This window comes from Natator depressus, chromosome 5 (genome assembly GCF_965152275.1).
Source record: "Natator depressus isolate rNatDep1 chromosome 5, rNatDep2.hap1, whole genome shotgun sequence".
NCBI classification, from domain to species: domain Eukaryota; kingdom Metazoa; phylum Chordata; order Testudines; family Cheloniidae; genus Natator; species Natator depressus.
In genome coordinates this window covers 98,747,060-98,769,932 of record NC_134238.1, presented here as the reverse complement: position 1 = coordinate 98,769,932, position 22,873 = coordinate 98,747,060, and the positions used below count along the sequence as shown (strand labels likewise).

At 44.7% G+C, this 22,873-nt stretch overlaps 1 protein-coding gene across 1 annotated transcript in view; it reads right to left on the bottom strand.

Annotated features, from left to right (window-relative positions):
* The window catches only part of KANK1 (KN motif and ankyrin repeat domains 1), a 178,239-nt gene extending 166,039 nt beyond the window's left edge, over positions 1-12,200 (bottom strand). The window contains exon 1 of the mRNA XM_074953289.1: positions 11,986-12,200. The gene's annotated coding sequence lies outside the window, so the exon portion shown is untranslated. The remainder of the gene's footprint in view (positions 1-11,985) is intronic.
* Between the last annotated feature and the right edge of the window lie 10,673 nt (positions 12,201-22,873).

The window sequence follows — 22,873 nt, the reverse complement described above, 5'->3', positions numbered from 1 at the left end:
CATAAATGAGAAAATAAATACTCCTTGTAGGTAGGGATTCCCACATATTTTCCTATGAGGCTAATGCTCTTCGGAGCAGCACTGAAAGGCTCTGAAGAGAACTCCCACCTGGAAGAGCAAGGGCAGCCAAAATGCCTTCCTGCTATTTCCAAATCAGAGAGAGGAGTTTGGAGTTCCTTCTAGAGAGCCTCTGCATTATCATATGCTGACACAGAGCAGAAAAGCTAATATTTATATATAGTTAACTATTGTCTGCTGGGGGGTGAGGGGATTCGTCACAGCTGGCCCCAAAAAGAAGTCCTCTGCCTCCATCCTTCTTTCCTATTTAAGAATTCATGAAATTAAGGCAAAGAACTTTGACAGAAGCTGTGGAGTCATATAGCTATGTTTATGCACCTACATACACATCCAACCTTTAATACCTCATCACTCCAGGGGTGGGTGGGAAGAATCCAGACCCCTAAGTTAGGTAAACAATTGCAGTTTAAAATAAATAGAACACACTGAGCAAGGAGAATTGAATTTTAACTATCCACTCCCTTCACAACCTACCACAAGCTCCAGAGTTTGACATGAAGAGGCAGCTATGTCAAAGTTAATGATATTGATTGATATATATATATATATTATATATATCAATATAAAAACAAAGTTGAAAGGAGAGACTTTTTCACAACTCTAACAACAGGACAGTGTTTTTGGTCACTGTTTCCAAATCCTGGATCAATCCTGGGTTCCCACAGCTCATGGGGGTGGAGGAATTGTAGACAGCTCAATGTGCAGCTGTGGTCAAAAAGAATAAATGAGATGCATAAAGAATGGGATGAAGAATAAAATGCAAACAATTATAATGCCATCATATAAGTCAATGATGCAGCCTTATCCGGAATTGCGTGTGCAGCATTGGCTACCCCATCTATGAAAGGATACTGTCGAACTAGAAGGGAGTTCAGAGAAAGGCAACAAGAATGATCCAGGACATAGGAAAACTTTTGTATGAAGAGATAGATTGAAAACATTGGGATTGTTCTCTTAGGAGACAAAAAGAAAGCGGACATGATAAAAGCATATGAAATAAGTAATGATATAAAAAAGGTAGATCTCAGAACCCAAAAACAAGGGACAGTCAATGAAATTAGAGGTGGGAAATTCAAAACTGATGAAGAGGAAATAGGGATTTCACACACACACACACACACACACTGTGGAACTCACTGCCACATTAAATCATTGAGACCAAGGATTTAGCAAGATTCAACAAGGGATTAGCAATTTACATGGATAACAAGAAATGCTAACAAAATGCTAACCAGACTTAATGCTAACAAAAAGGTTGAATGGAATTAAACCTCACGTTTCAGGATTTAAGTCAATGTCTACTCATTAGAGATCAGTATGAGACCAATGGTAAGGGACAAATTATCCCACATCTGCCGACAGCAAGGTTCTTACATCTTCCTCTGAAGCATCGGGTGATGGCAATTGTCAGAGACAGGATATTGGAGACGATGTGCCACAGGTCTGAACCAGCATGACTATTCTTCTGAACTAGGGAAGGGGGGCAAAAGCTGGCTTTGCCGATAAGCCATTTTTGCAGTGTCCTATTCCAGAGGCTTGTCTCTTACACAACAGAGTTGTCTCAGTGTCACCCTCTATTATGCTCAGATGACTGTGGCTCCATAGCAGAGACAGATGAGCCAGAGGTTTTGGTTCTCCGGCCGTGCCCATGTTGGGGGTGGAAGTCATAGCTGAAGTGCAGAGAGCCAGCTACAACATTCTTATGCCAGCCCTGGATTTCCCTCCCCCACATGACAGAAGAATTCCTAGAAAGTTGCTTAAGTCAGCTTTAAGGCTGCCTTACATCATCAGTTCAGCATAAAGCAGCTTTCCTAGGGCTAGAATTTGGCCCAGAGACAAAGGCTATAGCTACACTACAGAGCTTACAGTGGCGCAGCTGCACCAATGCTCGTGCTAATGCAGATGCTCTAAGCTGATGGGAGAGTGCTCTCCCGTCAACTTAATTAATCCACCTCCCAAAAAGTGGTGGTAGCTGTGTTGGCAGGAGAAGCTCTCCCGCCGACACAGCACTGTCCACAACAGCGCTTAGGTCGGTGTAACTTACGTCATGTGGTTTATTCACACCCCTGAACATACGTTATATCGATCTAAGTTGTAGCGTAGCCATAGCCTAAGACTTTGCATGTTTGTTTCCTTCTCACCCCCATCACACCCACAATGTTTCAATAGAGTTCTCTTGCAAATGAGAGAGTCAATTCTCTATCCAAGTATAGTGTGATCTAGTGCTCCTATGTAGAGTTCTGACAAGACACACTCTGCCCCATTCTGGTCAGGGCAGACTAATTTAAATCAAAACAATGTAAAACACTGATTTTAGTCATGATTTAAAGCAGCAAGCAGGAAATTTTGATTTAAAAATCACTGATTTTAAATCTTGTTTTTCACTTCTACTTCTGTTATTTTCCTAAAGAAAGGCTGAATCCCATTGGTTGGTAACAATTAAAATAGATTGAGCTGCAGCATTTTTAAAAAACTTATTTTTATTAGTTAAATAAATTTACCTTAGAAATGCTGATACATAAGGGGAAAACAGTATGTTTATCAAAACGTATCAACATATGTGTTGCATCTAAAAGTAACGGATTTATTAACAATCAAATATCTGTAGTTAGTGAACTGGTGGATTGTTTCTGATCACCTTGGGCCAGGGTTTCAAAAGTATTTAGGTGCTTACTGGGATTTTTTTCAAAGGTGCCTTAGCGCAATAGGCACCTAACTCCCATTCATTTCAGTGGGAGTTAAACACCCAACCGGCTTAGGCACTTTTGAAAAAAATCCCAAAAGGTGCCTATCTGCATCTTAAAGGCACCTTAAATGCCTTTGAAAATCCAGTCCCATGGCCTTCAGATTTTTAGAGTTACTAGATCTCACCCTCTTCCACTTGGTTTTTATTCATAAAATTGGCTGAGGAAAACAAGCTTCCCTGCTTTTTCAACTCATGATCAGTTTCTCCATTTTCTGCATCTGGTAGCTACACTGAAATCAAACGTAACTAAGGCAAAAGATTTTCTGCACGAAAGAAACTGGAAGTACTTACATTTGGAAAAATGTAAGTGCCAGCACTCACACCGTTGTAAAGAATGTAAATAATATAGATACTTAATGCATTACATTACATTGTGACATTATAAAGTTTGAGCGGCCCTAAAATGTTAATGCTATTTCCCCCTAATTTTGTATATAATTAAAAAGGCAGCATCCTTTAACTCAGTGGTGAAAAACCTGCGGCCTGTCAGGGTAATCCACTGGCGGGCTGCCAGACAGTTTGTTTACATTTGCATGGCCGCCCACAGCTCCCAGTAGCCCGCAGTTCACTGTTCCCGGCCAATGGGAGCTGCAGGAAGTGGCGCGGGCTTTGAGGCTCAATTTTTAAAAAAATTTTAAATTAAAAAATAATTTTAATATACTTTTGAAGTTTAGGTGTTCAATTTGACATTATGACAACACGTTATTTTTAAACCGCTTTTTTTAAAAAAAAGAAAAGAGTATTTAAATTTAAAAAATCCAATTTTTTTAAATAGAAAAATAATCAATATTTTAATCCACCCTGATTCTAGTACTGGCCCCTCAGACAGAAGTGGCCATGTTTGCAGTACCTGTGATGCACACAAATGGAGAAGAAACTAAGGGCTTATCTACATGGCCCCACAGCGTGGATCACAGGGACGTGAACTGTAGCACGCACTGAAGTGCTGTGCTATAACTGCTCCTTGTTGACCCTGCTAGCGTGAACTAAAAGGTACCTAGCTCACATTAATGTAGTCCTGGCGGAAAGGGGGTCTACACAGGTCCAGATCAGTTACAGCATAACACTTTAATGCATGCTGTAACTCACACCTCTGTAGCCCACACTGCAGGGCTGTCTAGACAAGCCCTAAAACTACTAAACTCATTATGCACACGTGACAAGAATATATTCAGACCCCAGGAAAAAGAGTGCCCAAGCATACACCCCTTGAGCCACTGAGCTCACTTGAACTGGTTTTGCTACAGAACAAGTAATGGATTTGCTTCTCAGTATGGTCACTCTTCTGTTCCTTCAGAGAATGTAATATCAAACCCCTTCTGAACTCAGCACATTCAGAGCTTTCCACTTTTGCTTTCTCACTACTATTTCAAGAGTGGCAACATCTCCAGTAACCCCGTTCATCATATTCAGGACTGGGGAGAAGTAAGGGAGAAGGAAGACAGAAAAGAGCTTGGGTTTTGTTAGGACCAAGAAGTTGAAGTGTTTGTTTAATAAAAACTCCCTGAATATAGTTTTAGTTTTAGTCTTTATGTGATAACAGGCTACCACCAATACTTGTCATTGCCTTCAGCACCTTCCTTCCAAGGTTCTCAAAGCACTTACAAACACCGAACCCTACCACACGTCTGTGAGGTAGGTAAATATATTCTTAATATTTAAGCTCTAGGAGACATGACAACTTTTATGGGCCTACCAGTTCAGACTAGTAGTCATCCATCTAGCTCAGACAATGGCCAGTACCAAATGCTTCACAGGAAAGTCCAAGAAACCCCATGATGTACAATTATGGAATATTTGTGTTGATGGGAAAGCTGTCTTCCTAAATCCCAGGCTGCTGGAGGATCTGGCTTTAGGGTCTACTTCTGTACTTCCAGTCACTGAAGTCAGGGGAAGATATTTTGTGCAAAAGTAGTGAACTCAACCAAATATCAAGAGACTGTCCCAGCTCTGAGAAGGTGCTTGTAACAGAGATTCTCACATCCCTCCGATTATTCCCTCTGTAACACTATTAACCATCTAATACACCTTTCAATAGAATAACCTCTCTCTGTGGGTAATAACCAGCCTCCATTCAGATGTTCAGCCATTATCACCCTCATGTAAAACACTGCAAGAACAGAAAGCAATGGTATTCGTTCAATCCCACTGTCATACAGTCACTTTCACAAGGATACTTTATTAAGAGAAACCTCACATCAGCATGAGAAACAATCCTACTGTAACTCTCAACAAATCACAACAGCTACTCAAAACTAACCCCGACACTAGAGAGCCTGCAGGCCATACCTGTATAATTCTCACTGAGCAGGGCATGATAGGTCAATAGGGTTAATTATCTAATCCTAATGTTGAAGGAAGTGGAAAAATATTTTAAAAAAATAAAAAAGCATGGGTTTCCAGAATAGCTCTGACTATTAAGTAGGTGAAATGAATCATTGACTCTGTACTTTACCTAGTTCTTTCCCCTCACCCCACCATCTTCACACAAGCTTACTGGCAAAGTCTGAAAAAGTGCAGGACGCCAACCTCTCTTTCCCTTCCCTCTTTACATAGCAAAGTGACAATTCTCTTGGTATCCATAGGAGATGTCAAAGAGCAGCCATTCTTAAAACTGTCTATTATACGGAGTAAATAATCTCCAGGGGTGGGGAGTTTGATAGCTATTCTACTTTACTATCCACACAAAAAACAGGCAAAAGACCAAAGGCTAATTTTGTCTTAATAGCTCCTACACAGAGTTAGTTCAATTTTGTCTAGTCACTTTTCATTTAGTCTGTTCATGTATGCGAGGAATTAAAAGGGACATCTGAATCCCAATTACATGACCTGTAACAAAGTGGAGAAAGACGTAACAAGAGCCAATGGTTGGAAGCTGAAGCCAGACAAATTCAAATTAAAGAACAGCCACAATTTCCCTTCCTCACCACCAATGGAGGATGAGTAACCACTGGAACAACCAACCAAGGGAAGGAGTGGATTCTCCTTCTCTTGCAGTCCTCAGATCTACACTGGATGCCTTTCTGGAAGACATGCTGTAATCAAACACAAGTTACTGGTTTCAACACAGGGGTCACGGGGGGAAATGTAATTGCCTGTGATATACAGGAGGTAAGACTAGATGATCCTATCATTCTGGTCTATGACTCACTAGTAAAGCTCAGAGACATTCTCTCACCTTTCATTAGGCTTGTACTGCAACACTAGAATAGTTATTTTCACTGTCTGGTTCTAATGACTACTCCAGTCCTGTTGTTCCTTCTGACATTGCAGAAGGGATTCACTTTTTTTTTTTAATTGAGTTTGTTTAAATATTCCCACCTAATGTAGAAATCTGAAATGCACGACATCTGAGTTTAGCTACTTGACATTGCCTTAATCTCAATATTGTCATAAATTCAAGTAGAGCTCCCCTAAGGCAGTACATTTTTGCATGACATTAGGTGCTACAGTTTGTTAGAAACAGTTGGAAGTTAAGATACAATTCACATAGGCAATAGGAAAGGAACATTTTTGAGGTAATCTGCATAAGTATACATCAATCGCTTATAGTAATGAATTCTGTTAATTGTTCATTCTTGACATGTACTATCACCCTCCTTTTCAGGCCCTGGCTTTCTCACAGCTGGCACAATATAATTTGCATGTTATCACACCTCAATATATAGCATCTCTAATGGGAGTAAGAGAGAACTGCAGAGTCCCAGTGCTGACAACTCTAAGTTGTTGCCTTGATTATTCCATGAGAAATCTAAAATGCTCTTCTACACCACTGCCAGTTACTCAGCTACAAAAAGACACTATTAAAGATACTTAAAATGAATTATGTCCCATTAGAGTCAAGTACATGGTAAGTCTGATCACAAACCTAAATGGTTATTTAAGGCAAATTTTAGTTTCAAAGGCTAAGTGAGATTTATTAAAAAAAAAAAAAAGCAATATTTGATTAGTCATATTTTCACAGGGTTTACTTACAAAATAAAAACAAGTAAAATTTTCAGCCATGAAGCCCTCCATCTATTTATACAGTATTGTAAACATTTTTATTTTAAGTAACATGGAAACATTTATTGGATGACCGAGAGGATAAACAGTCAAAGTGTCTCACAAATGTTTGTTAAATTCACCCATGGAATCACAACAATTAGTATGCTAATTATTAGGACAGGGTAAATAAATAACTTATTTAATATGTGCTGGATTACCTTACCACAACCCACAAGTGTTTACAAATACATTTACAATTTACACTAATGTGTGTATTATATACAAGTTTACCATTTATACACATGCTTCCTTACAAATTTACATGGGCAATCTACAAGAGACTGTCTGTTTTCTATAAGATCATGTGCTTCTGATCAGAACATGTGTTGATGCTTGAAACTTTCACTATTACTCAATTCTACTAACTGACCAGAAGGTGCCTCATCCCTGCTCCACAGTCACTGTGGGTGCTGACACCATAACAAATTTGCATCTGTGCCCACTTAACAGATTGTGCTTTTGTAACCAAAAAGCACAAGCTACTGCCTACTTTTGACAGCTTCTCCTAGGTTGCAAAGAGAGACCCCGCATCAGTTACAAAACAGATTCTTCATTAGAGAGTTTTAATTTCACTTCCCGCATCTATTATTTAGATATATAATGCACAGCAGGAATTGAGACACACATAGGTATTAGAGTTTAGAAGCCAGAAAGGGGGTAGGGGAAGGAAGTTGTGTAATGGATTGGTCTCATTTAGAGGACACTCCTGGATATGAGAAACAAAGCAGTTTCCATTTCCATCAGTGCAAATAAAACATCTACAGTGATCTGTCTAAGCCACGCTTGCTGACATGCCACCCGAGACACCTCGGTTTAATTTCCAGTCCAAGGGCCTGATTCTATTCTCAGGATAAATCCAGAATAACTCCACGGAAGTTAACAGGAGTTACATGTGTCTAGACTAAAATGGAATTCAGCCCCAGGTCTCCTACTTTAGCTTAGAGTGCTACAGAAGCGATATGCTTAGTCTAGAGTCATCATCAAATTACTGGTGACAACTTCGACATGTTTCCCAGTTGAGTCCCACCCATCCTCAGGCCTAAGCAGTGTAACACAGTTTACAAAGTGGAGAGGGGTTACTTGGCAAATCCTGTCCTGATGCAGGGAAGGAACTAGATCAGCGGTTCTCAAACTGTGAGTTGGGACCCCAAAGTGGGCTGGCTTAGGCTTTCTGGGGCCCAGGGCTGAAGCCCAAGCCCCACTGCCCAGGCCAAATCCCACTGCCTAAGGCTGAAGCCCTTGGGCTCAGGCTTCAGTCCCCCTTCCTGAGGTCATGTAGTAATTGTTGTTGTTAGAAGGAGGCCATTGTGCAATGAAGTTTGAGAACCCCTGAACTAGATGACCTACTTGAGGCATTACAGACCCACATAAGTGGTCATCGGGTCTTTGGACCGGGGCACTGGAAGACACCCCCATCCTGGCAAAGAGTGGGATCTTCTTTACATATCTTTCATGCATATTAAATAATTGTAGCTTGGTCTTCTGCACTTTACACTGTATCATCTTTACCTCTGTCCTTATTCCCTTCCTCACATACATACACCTCCAATCCCTTGATCTCACCCAAAGTGAGCCTGTCAGAAGAGGCTGAAATAAGAGTTACAGAGGCAAAGATAAATCTGATTTCTCAATTAGCAAATTGGCATGCCACCTTTCTCAGCTAGCTAAGACCCAAGGTGATTGACTAAGCACAAGAATTGCCAGACAAGCTATTCTCTTAATTAAAACATGTAAAGAGAGCTCTCATTTTAAATAAAAATCACAACCGTAACAGGTCTTAGCTTTACAAGAGACAAACAAAACTGTTAGCTTTTATCTAAAGTCAAACTTCTGTTAACATGGCAGTCACAGTAAAGCACCATCTACACTAGAGCTTTAAAGCTCACCTGAAACACTTTTTAAATATATACTTGTTACACTGTAGCCCCACACACTATGTTCAAAAGTATCTTGTGATTCTGGGTGCCTAACAAGGGGCCTGATTTTTAGCCTGCACCCACCCTCTGAAAGTCAGGCCCATTTAAGGTGTCTCAGGTTGGGTACCCAAAAATGGGGGCAAAGTTACTCATCACTTTTGAAAACGTGGACCTACAAGTTTAACTGTGGCTTAAACATACCCATGCTGACGAACACCCTAGCCTGTGTAGGTGGGACCAAGCTCTCCCATTTGTTCACTTGCGTCACACCTTCTTCCCCCGTCCCCTTACACATGGAATGCCCATTCTGAAGAGATACATAACGCCATTATCCTCTCCCCCTCAAGAGTCACTGCTGTCATGAATCCTCCAAGAAACCAATTAGCATTGGTAAGTTGAGGGGCACTTGGGACTTGTTGATTTTTAAATACATAATTTTCATTTTTATGTTGTATCCTTTTTCCCCCGCTCCCTTTGAATGGTGTTTGTCTTTGCCAGCACTTCAGAACAGGGACTGTCTCTCTGAGTGGCTAGCACATTGTGAGTGTTACTGAAACAGAAATAAGTAAAATTAAGTCTGTTCTGAAGAGGAACAGTATTCTGGTCCAGGCCTACCTGGGCAAAACGTCATCTTTACACACACAACCCATCGAACAGGTCTAACTGTGTTGGAATCAAGATTTAACAACTCAGACTTCAGTTTAAGTGCAATTAAACGCCCTCTGAGGATGGGGCTTTAAGTTAATTTTCAGCAACCAAAGGCTATTGGAGACCAGCCATTTCCCCCTAAAATTTTCCACCAGTTGAGCTGCAGCAGTGGTAACAGGGCTCACTGACACATAGTCTGTCTTTGTTTTAAGTTTGTACAGTGCATGGCACAACAGGCTCCTGGCCTCTATGAGCTACTGTAATAATAATAATAAATAATAATGTGTAGACCAAACTCCACATCACCTAACTATGCTCAATGCAGGACTAGAACAGTGGTTTTCAAACTGCGGGTTGTGACCCAGTGCTGGGTCGTGGAATGTAAGCACTGGGTCGCAACGGCTCTGGTCAGCACCAGCGACCAGGCCATTAAAAGTCCCATCGGTGGCGCTGCCTGGCTAAGGCAGGCCAGTCCCTACCTATTCTGACACTACGCTACGCCGTGGAAGCGGCCAGCAGCAAGTCCAGCTCCTAGGCAGGGGTGCCATGGGGCTCTGTGCACTGCCTCCATCCCGAGCACCAGCTCCGCACTCCCATTGGTTGGGAACCGGCCAATGGGAGCTGGGGGCAGTGCCTGCAGGCGAGAACAGTACAAAGCTGCTTACGAGCCTCCCCCTAGGAGCCAAACCTGCTGCTGGCTGCTTCCAGGGCACAGCGTGATCTGTGGTACTAGGACAGGCAGGAAGCCTGCCTTAACACTTCTGCTGTGCTGCTGATCGGGAGCCGCCCAAGGTAAGCTCATGCCTCAACCCCACACCCCAGCCCTGAGCCCCCCCAAACCCAGAGCCTGTTCCTGCACCCCAAGCCCTTCATCCCCAACCCAGAGCCTGCGGCCCCAGCCCAGAGCTCTGACCCCCTCCCACACCCCAACCCTCTGCCCCAGCCCTGAGCCCCCCCAAAACCCAGAGCCCCCTCCTGCACCCCAAACCCCTCATCCCCAGCCCCTCCCAAGAGCCTGCGCCCCCTGCCCAGAGCCCTGAACCCCACCCACAACCTGAACCCCTCATTCCCAGCCCCATCCTGCAGGCCTCACCTCCACACCCCATCCCTGAGCCCCTCCCACACCCCAAATCCCCAACTCCGTTGGGTCACGGGCATCAACTATTTTCTTCAACTGGGTCGCCAAAAAAAAAAGTTTGAAAACCACTGGACTAGAGGGTGGAGGACAAGCTTTTCAAGGGTGCTCAGCACCCACAAGCAGAACTAAGTTTTCAAAAGTGCTCTCAGCTATGTTCATCTGAAAATCTGGCCGTAAATTTCACAATTTCTGCAGGGTGTTGAGCTCTTCTGAAAAGCTGGCTCTTATTCAGGTGACTAAATGGGAGCTAAACTCCTTTGAAAATCTGGCCCATAGTGCTGACTGCTGGCATACACCAGTGGCCCGTCTCCACTGGAACGCGTCATTGGTGGTTGCAATGGCAGGATTTTCGGGCGTGGGGGGGAGTAAGAGTCTAATACAGTTTTGGCCTGAATGCCCTATCAACTCTACAACAAGGGTCACGTTGAAAAGGAGTCCCCTGCCAGTGACTTACTCCCAGGCGGACATCCAGCTCTGCTTCAAACTCAGCACCAGGGCCCACCTCCACTATACTTATTCAAGCAAGACTCCCTGCAACCGACAGCCCTTCCCAAGCTAATGTGCGAGTGATCTGGCATTTAGTTATTACATTATCAGCTACAGAAATTAACGCTTGTACCGCCATGTTTCCACAGGCTCCCAACTAGTCCTTTATACCAGACCTCCCATTATAATCCCACACGGCTTCTAACTATGCCTAAAGTGCTGGTTGAGGTGTGCTAAGGAGGGGCTGAACCGGACCCAGCAGGGATCCTGCCCCCGCAGCAGGGTGACAGACCATCACCTTGGCCTCACAGTGATGAGCTCCTCGTACCACTGATGTTTCAGGACCCAAAGCCTCCCCCACCCGGTGGGGAGGGGAGAGCCGCCAGGAAGCGGAGGGAGAGGGAAGCCCTGGCCATTGCAATGTCAAGTGAAGGGGAACCCGAAGCAACGTGCTGTGGCCGGGGGCTGGCCATGCAGCGGCACAACTAAAGCCCCGGCCTGCTCCACCCTCCCCCTCCCAAGGAAATGTCCCCAGGGAGATGGTTCAGACACCCCACGCCGCCCCTCCTCCCGCTCCTCCCCCTGCTCCCAAGCCAGGGCACAGGCAGGGGAAGCCAGCCGGCTGCACCACAAACCACCGCCTCACCCAGCCCCGGGGCAAGGGAAAAAGCAGCGGCCACAGAGCAGTCGCTGGGGCTGCACGATCCTGGCGCCCCCAGCCCCGAGGAAAGTAGTTTGCTTGGGGACCCCCCGAAGGGGATTAAAACTCTGTGCGCCCGGGGCGGGGAGCAGACTTGACACTGACAAGGGTCCTGACAAAGTTTCCTCCCCCTTCTCAGCGCTGCCCTGCTGAGCCTGGACCCCTCCCAGCCGCCCGCTCCCAGACCCACGGGCACGAGCGATCCCCAGGGAGCCGCTCCGCTCACCTCTCCGCTCCGCTCGCATCCCCCGCGCCGCGGGGCAGGCGGCTCCGGCAAGGACCTTACCCAGGCGGGACGGGAGAGAGGAGGGGATGCATCAGGCACGCGGCTTCCCCCCAGCGGCGCGCCACCCGGGCCCGCAGCGGCGACAGCGACACCCGCCTCCCGGCAGCCTCCAAACTCCCCTCTCGTGTCTCTTTGTACCAGCGAGCAGGCACCGCAGCCGGCCGCCCGCACTGCGGCTGCGCGCTGCCCAAAATCAACAATGCAACCCTCCTCCCCCGCTGGGGCTCCGGAGGGGCGGGGGGAGCAGCGGGGGGAGCCGGGCTCTGGGGCTGAGCGTAGAGCGCACAGCCTGGCGGTGCACGGCGCGGAGGGGCAAAGACCTGGCTGCCTAGCGGGGGGCGCTGGCTTAGGGGCAGAGTCGCTCAGCGGGAGCGCTAGCTCCGACCAGGGGCATTCAATCACAAGAGTGCGAGGGCGATATGTTGATGCCAACAAAGCAGAGGACTGAACTTCTGGGTGTTGCTTGGGTAGATTTGATCGTCCAGCTCAGTTATATAGACCTGCCGCTGACTTTCTGTGTGACTTTGGTCAAATCACTCTCTCTGTGCCTTGGTGTTCCCATCTGTAACATGGGGTAATGACACCTGCTAGGCATGTTTATTTGCTTTACTGTTTATATCTATTCAGAGCATGCCCAGTGCTCGGCCTCTTTCAAGCATTTTAAATAAAATGTTTTGCAATTTACTTTTTGCAATATTAACAAATGGACAGAATTTCCACTCACGAGCCTCGGCGCTGCATGTACTGAGCTGCGTTATGGGGCTTAGTTTGGGAACGTGTGTCAAGTGCTTTGAGATCCTAGAAAGAAATGCTGCTATACACGTGTCAAGAGGCATTAGAACCCGTTATCATTAGTGGCACATGAAGTAGGTTTCATTTTTTACTGATCATTCCTTTGTAGTGATCTTTTGGTCATAAGGCTCAAAAGAGACTGTTTAAAAACTATTTCCCATCTGTGCTGATGTGTTTGCCTCTGCCAGTGAAGCATTCATTTGTACAGATAATTTCTCTTTTTTTCTCTCTTTTTTAGGGTAGGTAGGAAAGAATTTTGCTGAACCATGAGTCAGCTGCAGATAAAGCATGCTGGAGTTTGTGGGGGTGCTAACTTGAGACAATTCTAACTAGACTGACCTGCCATTGTGGCTAAAATGCTGAGCACAACTCATTCTCCCCTGGCAACAAGGAGGTTCTGAATCTCAGCATGTCTGATTTAGGACTCTCTGCTGTATGGACTGGATGTAGAGAGATCATTTGGATATAAAAATTAAAACTTGGGGGTGGAGGGGGAAGGAGTGTTCAAACTGATCTTTATAATAAAACTACAGTATCCTTGAAAAATTGTCTAAAACATATTTGTAATCTAGACAAGGAAGTCTTCCCTCCATTAAAGGGCTAAAAGATGGATCCAAAGCCCATTGAAATTAATGGGAGTCTACTGACTTCAGTGGGTTTTGGATCAAGTTCCAAATCCTGACATGGCTGGCACAGCAAGAGCATGCCCTGTGCCAAGGGAGTCCTGTCAGCCAGGGCAGGATTCCTCACTGCATGCTGTGGGGGCCTCGCTGTGAAGTGCAAGGGTTTTTGCAGATCAGAAGCAAAGTGCCCCCCTGCCAGCTAGGACTAGCTGTTGACCACAGTATTTGGTATTTCCTTTTCAGCAGGGAGTAGATGGAGTATTTAGCTGAGATTTTCAAAGTAGAGCAAATGTGTGATTATATCCCCTGCGGTGCTTTGAAAATCTCAATCTATAACACATCTAAAAACTATGGTCTTAAAACTGTTTTGCCAAAACTCTGTTGGCCAGAAAAACTGTCTTTAAATCCCTTTTCAGCTAATAAGGCCACAGTTTTAAAAGCAAAAAGAAAAGGAGTACTTGTGGCACCTTAGAGACTAACCAATTTATTTGAGCATAAGCTTTCGTGAGCTACAGCTCACTTCATCGGATGCATACTGTGGAAAGTGTAGAAGATCTTTTTATATACACACAAAGCATGAAAAAATACCTCCTCCCACCCCACTCTCCTATTGGTAATAGCTTATCTAAAGTGACCACTCTCCTTACAATGTGTATGATAATCAAGGTGGGCCATTTCCAGCACAAATCCAGGGTTTAACAAGAACGTCTGGGGGGGGGGTAGGAAAAAACAAGGGGAAATAGGTTACCTTGCATAATGGCTTAGCCACTCCCAGTCTCTATTCAAGCCTAAGTTAATTGTATCCAATTTGCAAATGAATTCCAATTCAACAGTTTCTCGCTGGAGTCTGGATTTGAAGTTTTTTTGTTGTAATATAGCAACTTTCATGTCTGTAATCGCGTGACCAGAGAGATTGAAGTGTTCTCCGGCTGGTTTATGAATGTTATAATTCTTGACATCTGATTTGTGTCCATTTATTCTTTTACGTAGAGACTGTCCAGTTTGACCAATGTACATGGCAGAGGGGCATTGCTGGCACATGATGGCATATATCACATTGGTGGATGTGCAGGTGAACGAGCCTCTGATAGTGTGGCTGATGTTATTAGGCCCTGTGATGGTGTCCCCTGAATAGATATGTGGGCACAGTTGACAACGGGCTTTGTTGCAAGGATACGTTCCTGGGTTAGTGGTTCTGTTGTGTGGTATGTGGTTGCTGGTGAGTATTTGCTTCAGGTTGGGGGGCTGTCTGTAGGCAAGGACTGGCCTGTCTCCCAAGATTTGTGAGAGTGTTGGGTCATCCTTCAGGATAGGTTGTAGATCCTTAATAATACGTTGGAGGGGTTTTAGTTGGGGGCTGAAGGTGACGGCTAGTGGCGTTCTGTTATTTTCTTTGTTAGGCCTGTCCTGTAGTAGGTGACATGAAAGTTGCTATATTACAACAAAAAAACTTCAATTCCAGACTCCAGTGAGAAACTGTTGAATTGGAATTCATTTGCAAATTGGATACAATTAACTTAGGCTTGAATAGAGACTGGGAGTGGCTAAGCCATTATGCAAGGTAACCTATTTCCCCTTGTTTTTTCCTTACACCCCTCCCTCCCCCGACGTTCTTGTTAAACCCTGGATTTGTGCTGGAAATGGCCCACCTTGATTATCATACACATTGTAAGGAGAGTGATCACTTTAGATAAGCTATTACCAGTAGGAGAGTGGGGTGGGAGGAGGTATTTTTTCATGCTTTGTGTGTATATAAAAAGATCTTCTACACTTTCCACAGTATGCCTCCGATGAAGTGAGCTGTAGCTCACGAAAGCTTATGCTCAAATAAATTGGTTAGTCTCTAAGGTGCCACAAGTACTCCTTTTCTTTTTGCGAATACAGACTAACACGGCTGTTACTCTGAAACCAGTTTTAAAAGCATTCACTTATTTTGTATTCTTCAGTGTTTTGGTAGCCAACCTGAAATTTCAGTGTGGATGGATGCCATAGTTCCTTTCACTGCTTCTGTATTATGCTGTGCCTCTCAGCTCCTCAGAGCAATAGCTTCAGAGTGCCTTTCTGATAGCTGAGAGACTGATTTTATAGCTCTGATTCCACAATCTCTTTGAATTAAGGAGTGGTTAACAAGTGAATTCACAGGCCTGGAACAAGTGGCACACAATAGACTCAACAAATGCCAACAATTTGAGGACACTTGGTCTTTCCTTCCAGATTTGGACACATAATGTTGCTCATTGATCAGCCATGGTGTGTTATTTCACAACACACAAAGACACAACTGTTGCACTGCACATATAATCTCTTTGGGCTTCCTGGGCTTCTCTCTCTGCTTCAGTCTCAGTGTTTGACACCTCATGACCTTCCCTGGTTGTTTCATTCTCTTGCTCTCTATTTTATTTCTACCTTTCTTCTGAGGATTCACTGGAAATCCTGCAATTTTTCAGCTGTTTTTGCACCTGTAATACCTGAAAACTAATGCAGCCTTTGAATTGAGAGTGGTTTGGATTGTTTCAATTAACATTCATTCCAGAATGTAGCAGAAAGGATCTGAGTAAGTCTACACTCTCACTCATTTTACACTTCACTACTGTAAGCTCCAAATTTAAATTGGTTGTTGGTTTTATAAAAGGGGGGCTTTACAGAACCGAAATGAAAGTATTTCCATCTAAATCATTTTCAGTTTTGTTTTCAAACTCCCCAAACCCATTAGACTATTTTTAGACGTTAGATACCACACCAGTGTTTATTTTTAATAGGTAAAGCTGGTGTGACGTTGTACAGGCACAAGTCATCTCGCAAACCATTAAGCTTTTATTTAAAAAAAAAAAAACAAGAAAAACCCTACTTAAATACATTATACATTTTAAATCAGCAGCACCTATTTTTAGAACACTTCCAGGCTGACACTTTGTTTGGATCCTGCAGTTCTTACTTACATGAGTAATCTCTGTGCCATGCTTCAGCCCAGGACACCTTTTTATGGATGAGTTATCAACCCCTGAAAAACTGGAGCTTAAGAAAAGAAATGCTGACATAAGTATGATCAGCCTGCACTGCAAATCCACTGCTAACAGAAACATATATTCAGAGCAACAGCCAGCTCCTTAACATCAACTGTTCAACCCAAATAATAGCTAAACACAGGCCTGATCCTCCAGGCCTTACTCATGTAACCCAGAAGAAGTCAATGGGCTACTCACCTGTTAACGGACTACTCACATGAGTAAGAGTGGCAGGGTCAGGCCTTAAGTTTAATGAATGAACTGAATCTTAACGTTATTTATTATTTGTATGATGGTAGCCCAAGTCATGGAGCAGGACCCCATTGTGCTAGGCACTGTACAAACACAGAACAAACCTACAGTCCCTGCCCCAAAGAGTTTACAATCTAATTTTATCCTTTGTTGGAGCAAGGAGCAGAGCAGGCAGATACGACACCCTCCTCCTTCTTCTGCTTTTCAATCCTTTCTTTCAGAAGCTGTCAGCAGGTGACAGTTTAAATGAATGAAATTTAAGAAGTCAGTTGGAGCATTGCCTTCACAAGAGCTCAGGAACAGACTCATATAATAGACAGTGCTGTTCTTTTTCTGCATCTGAGTATAATGGACCAGATTCTGGCCCACCCCAGAGCCCCTTTGCACCACTATGGCAGCACACAGGGCTTGTAAAGTGCATGAAACAGGAAGCTGAGGATTTCCCTGACATGGGGGAATCCTCATCTGAGGAAGCACCAGTATAGCAGAGCCCGCTCTATTCCACTCATCCCAGCTCCTGGGCAGAGGGGATATGTGGGGGATAGCAGAGACATGAGGGGACATGTGGTAAGAGCTACACTAATGATTCCTTACCAGCATGGAGCAGCTGTGAAGCTGATCTAATTTACACCTGGGCCTGAACTGGCCTCTGGGGCATAGGGAAGCACAGCTTCTTTAGTTCCCAGACACAAGGTAGAACAAGGCTAGCCCCAAGCATTAGGGACAATATGTATTCTTAAATCATTGATGCATATCAGGGCCGGGCTGGTCATTAGAGGCTAATGAGGCTAAGCCTCACCAATATCACAGCAGAGTAATGTAGTTGAGTTACCCTTGGCACTGGGAGACTCTGGGTAGGGGGAGGGGCTGGAACTACAAGTTGCAGTTCATCTAAGGGCCAGCAGGGGACTCCTGGCTCTGCAACATGGGCTGCAAGCAGCCTGAAGAGGTGGGGAGGGCTACACAAGATGAATTATCTTGCTATGAATTATTTGTGAGAGTCTCTATTGCACTTGCATTTGTTTTGTTCTGTTTGCTCATTTAACAATGTATAAACATGGTCTCGGAGCCTGGCGTGCATGTGGCATGTACATAAGGGAGAGATGTTCCTGGACTAGGAGTGTTGGGTGAGAGAGGTTCAGAGCTGAGGAGAGTTCTCTGTTGGGGCGGGGATAGGTAGGAAGAGGGAGGGTCTCAGCAGACGTATGAGGAGGAGGAGGAGATCTAAGATGACAGTTGGGTTTGGATTGGGTTGGAGGGAAATGATAAGGTCTGGGCACCTTCTGAGCTAAGCCAAGGGAATATGTTGGCTTGTCAAGGGGGAGCAACCAATTGGTGAAAGAGTTGGTGGGCACATTGGTTGGGGGTAAGGTGACCAGATGTCCCGATTTTATAGGGACAGTCCCAATTTTGGGGTCTTTTTCTTATATAGGCTCCTATTACCCCTCCACCCCCTGTCCCAATTTTTCACATTTGCTGTCTGGTCACCCTAGTTGGGGGTGTGGAGGGGGAGTAGCTGGTAGAGGTTGGGACTTGGAAAAAACAGCAAAGAGGTGACACGGATAAATACTTATTTCTTCCCTCCCCCACTCCCCCTCACTTTACTGGGAGTGTACTACTTTTTCATACTGAAAGTGTGCAGGAGAGGGAAAAAGGAACCTTTTCTTCCCACCAATCTCCCGTATTCCCCAGGCAAACACTTTCCTACAACACATTCGCCACAGGGTCCCAGCTTTCAGTTGTAAAATATGATCCAAGGAGTTGCTACTTGCAGCCCCACTGCTTATTTTGAGAACTAACGACCACTGACAGACACTAGTCATATTCTATCTATACAAACCACTGCCCTCTCTCCAAATTACTTCTTAAAAACCTCCCTTCTCCTGGGCACCTTTCCGTGATCGCCCAAAGAAATAAGTACTTGTTCATTTATTCTTTTTCCACCCTCAGATGCCCCATGCAGGTTGCACTAAAGTGCATTCGGTCTTGTAAGGTCAAATCCTGTCATCTTTCAGCAATCACTGCTTGTATGAGCAAAACCAGCAGGCTTTGCACCTGGTGTTTATGTGTCTGTACTGTTTTGTATGGCTAATTTGGGGCTCCAGCCAAGTCCCACTGCAGTTAATGGGAGTGTGTCCACTGACTCCAGCAAGAGTTGGATCAGGCCTTTAGAAAGTATAAGCTCATTGGGGCTGGGACCCTATCTTCCTCTCTAATCTTTACAGGACTGAGCACACCATTGGCATGCTAGAAAGGAAGATAGATAAAATACGTTTCCCCTATGGACCAGGATGCTGGTGTCACAGCTCCACATGATCAGAGCTACGCTCCCAGCATTGGAAAAGTCTCTTGGAGGAACCCTGTGATGTGCCAGACCCCCAAGGGGTCTGGCTGTTCCTTCAGGGTAGGTCACATGGCCTCACCGCTTCCTGTGACTGAATCTCTGGGCTTCAGCACACCTGCTTCACACTATGAGCTCTGTTCAGCAAATCCAACTGAACCAGATTCCTGGTAAAGGCTCGTACACTTTCCAGGGATTAGAGCACCACACCAAGCATGTACAGTGACACTCAGCGTTTTCAAAACCAGCGGGTTATTAATCAGCTGGAGCACAACTTTGGAAGCCTTAGGTTAGCATAGAGAAATGAAGGTTAAAATGTAGCCCATTCTAGTCAGCCCAGAGCCCCAGCCAAGCTGTAGTGAACCTCATCTGCAGGCGCTGTGTGTGTCTCTCAGGTATGTCTACACTTAAAATGCTACAGCAGTACAGTAGCTCTTCAGCAATAGACACTACCTGTGGCAACCGGAGGGGGTCTCCCATCAGCATAGGTAATTCACCTCCCTGAGAGGCGGTAGCTAGGTCGTTGGAAGAGTTCTCCATCAGCCTAGCATTGTCTACATAGGGGGTTAGGTCTTCTTAACGACGCCACTCAGGGTTGAGGATTATGCACACCACTGGGCAATGTAATTAAGATGACAATTTTCTAGAGTAGACCAGACCTTAATCTCTCTGCCTTAGTTCTCAGTTGAGAGCACTCCCAGCTTCCTCCAGAAGCCAACACTTACCCGGCCCCACCTCACACCTTCCAGTCCTTTGTTCTCAAGATGGGGTCTTTCCCTGAGGAGAGGTGGGGAAATCCATCTCCCTCTGGGTCATTGGCTGGTAGGTGTCAATATCCTGGTGACTGGATTTTCCATTGGGTCTTCTCCAATTTGCCATTGATAGAGGGTCAGCCAGTCCTTTTTAATGACCCATTCAGGGTTCAAACAGTTAGATGGCACACACGCATGCCCTGTGTCTAATATGGGTAGACACTAGACAGCTGGGTAGACCAGATAATCAATAACAGTAATTGATATTCTATGCAGTTGCAGAAGTAAGTGAATCTAATGCTGAAAATAGAGACTATATAGTTCCCCATAAACTGGATCAGATCCATGTAAATATTATGTATGGTTTGGCAAAGTTTTGTGTTAGTTTTAAAGTATAAGTTACAAACAATACACATAAAAGTCTAAACACACACAATGTTTATCTTAGAAACTAGAGAGGATGTTAGATAAACCGTGTGTTTTATGATCGCTATGAAAGACTTATTTTTATTTACCTTTTGGTGTGTTGTTTTACTGAAGAAAGTGAAAGAGACAGATGAGATTAGCTATAAAAAATGGGACTTCAGGAGTTAATTTACTTTAATTTCAAAAGTGCTCTTTTGTCTTTAGCACTTTCCAGGCCTCTGTTGCTTTATGTTCTAATGTTAACTTGATTTGAATGCAATTTCTTGCTGAATAGTCCATACAGTTTACATGAAGGCATTGTTAAGTGATGCTGCTTGAAGTGTGAGGGCCTGAGTCTTAGTCACCCTCGGGCCCTTTTATGCCACTGTGGCAACACAAAGGAGTGGAAATGGCCCGTGTGCAAAGGACCTCCTTGGCTAGCATAGAGGTGGTAGAAGGGCCCTGCTCCCAGCCAATACCAGGGGGCAGTGTTCAGAATGGCCTAAGGGCAAAGAGTAGAAGCGAGGGGTGGGGCACAGTCAGGGCAGGGGTAGAGCTAGAGCACACTGTGCTATGGCTATTCTTTGCTTTCCCAAACCCTAAGGGACTGAGAAACAACAAACAATTTACAGCAGCCTTAAGACTTCTCTAACTTACACCGAGGGGATGCCTCTCCGGCCTCCAAAGTAACAGTTGGCCTGGGCAGATCCCCAGGACAGCTGAGGAGAGTAAAGGGGAGTCTAAACCATCCTTTTTCTCCCCCAGTCCTGGCTTACTTTAAGTCCACCAGCTGTAACAGTGCCGCAGAGATCACTGCAGCTGCCAGGGATCAGGTGAAGCAGATTGCAGTCCACTCCACCCCCACCCTCTCCTGCCATGGCACTCCCTCTATGTGGGGACTGGGTCGGACAGGACTATACTACCAGCAGATGGCTTTGGTCAGGAGACTCCTCAGATGCTCCTTATGGCAGCTTTGTGGTTGCTTTGCAGTGCTAAGCAGCTGTAGCTGGGGCTGAGAGCCTGGCTTAGGGAATAAAAAGATTGCTTGAAGCCTCCTTAGCCTGTGCCACAAGCACAGGGAAGGGGTAAGTGGGAACGGGTCCCTAAGTATCTTTGGCTGCTAATAAATATCTTAGCATTCACCTAGCAGGCTTGCGTAAGTATTAATATAATCGTGCGTTGCACGTCTCCACCACAAGCTGCAGTACTCAATGGCTGCGATTGCAGCCTCAGATTGCACCTGCACCATCCCCTATACAGGGATTTGGCCCAAGATTTCATTTAGTCACAGATCTCCTAATCACGGTTGCCTTGTGTGTACTGCTTCTACCTGTTTTGCTGCTTATTGGGCTTTCTGTGCCTATGGAGGAGGTAGACAGGAGGTGCACTGTGGAAATTAGGATTCAGCTCTTCAGCTGCTGGAAATGGCTGTCACTCCATTAGCACCAGGGGAAGATCTGGCATTACATCAGTATTGCCATTAATGACAGCAACTAAGCTAAGGGGCTGACTCGTCATCACCCTGAATGAGGTGTAGTCATTTGCACCTGCGCAAATGAGGTGTCTTATTTTACATTCACTTTGCACAGGTGTAAAAGACTGCACAATGTGTAGGGCAGTGGTGGAGAACCTTAACAATAGGATAGTTCCAAAGCTAAGAGCCTCTAAGCCCAGCTTTGGTCATTTTCCTATTGTGCTTGCTTGCTTTTTAAGGATGCAGTTATTTCTGAAAGTATACTTAATCTTCTTTTATATTCCAGCCCCAGTACCGCACTCCACTGGTAAAGTACACTGCAAGGTTCATGTTTCTGCATGTAAATTTAATAGGAGGGATTTCACAAGCACAAAAGAAGCCAATGCATTCCCTGAACACTGTTTCAATGTTTATATCTGTGGCTAGCTTTAAAGAGCTGCATGTGTGTGCCTGTCATTCAATCCAAAAGGACGTGAAATTTAGTATATGGCTGGCTTTCTAGTACCTGGGTTTTCAGTGCTTCAGGGTAAATTGTGCAGTTTGCCAGATCCTATCTCAGATCTCACCATTAGGCTTATGCACATTCGTGACTCTACATTGTACTTGATTTTTGCATGAGTGCACAGGAATGCAACTCCAGAAATTATTTACTAGGTGGAATGTAATTCCTGTCTGTCTTCCTGTCTTTAAAAGAGTACTATCAATATTTTAGCTCCCCTCCCCCTGCCCTGCAAAATAAAGTTTGACTACTATAAAGTTCTGGAGGAAAGTCCTCCAGATTCTTATGATCTAGATTTAATCTACAACTCACTATTGAAACACTGAAGAGAAAATTTCACTCCCCAGGGCTCCAAGCCCCTAGAAGGGTGAAAAACCCATCAAACACTAAACTTTATAATCAGTGTGCATTTAGCTGTATGGAAAGGTTCAGTCCCTACATAAAGTTCCACTTTTGCTTGGCATCTCTTGTCAGTTGTCTGACAATAGGAGCATCTGCATTCTAACATTTTTTGTTTTAGTGTGCACAGGACAATGTGATTTTAAGGAATCCTATCAAAACCCAGACTGTGATTTGCAGAGGGTTTGATTTAGTAGGGATGCAGTTATTTCTAAAACTATGTGTATATTCACTGGACTCTGGAAATTAAGATGGCCATGTATTCTTTCCCTTTAAATTGTTTTGT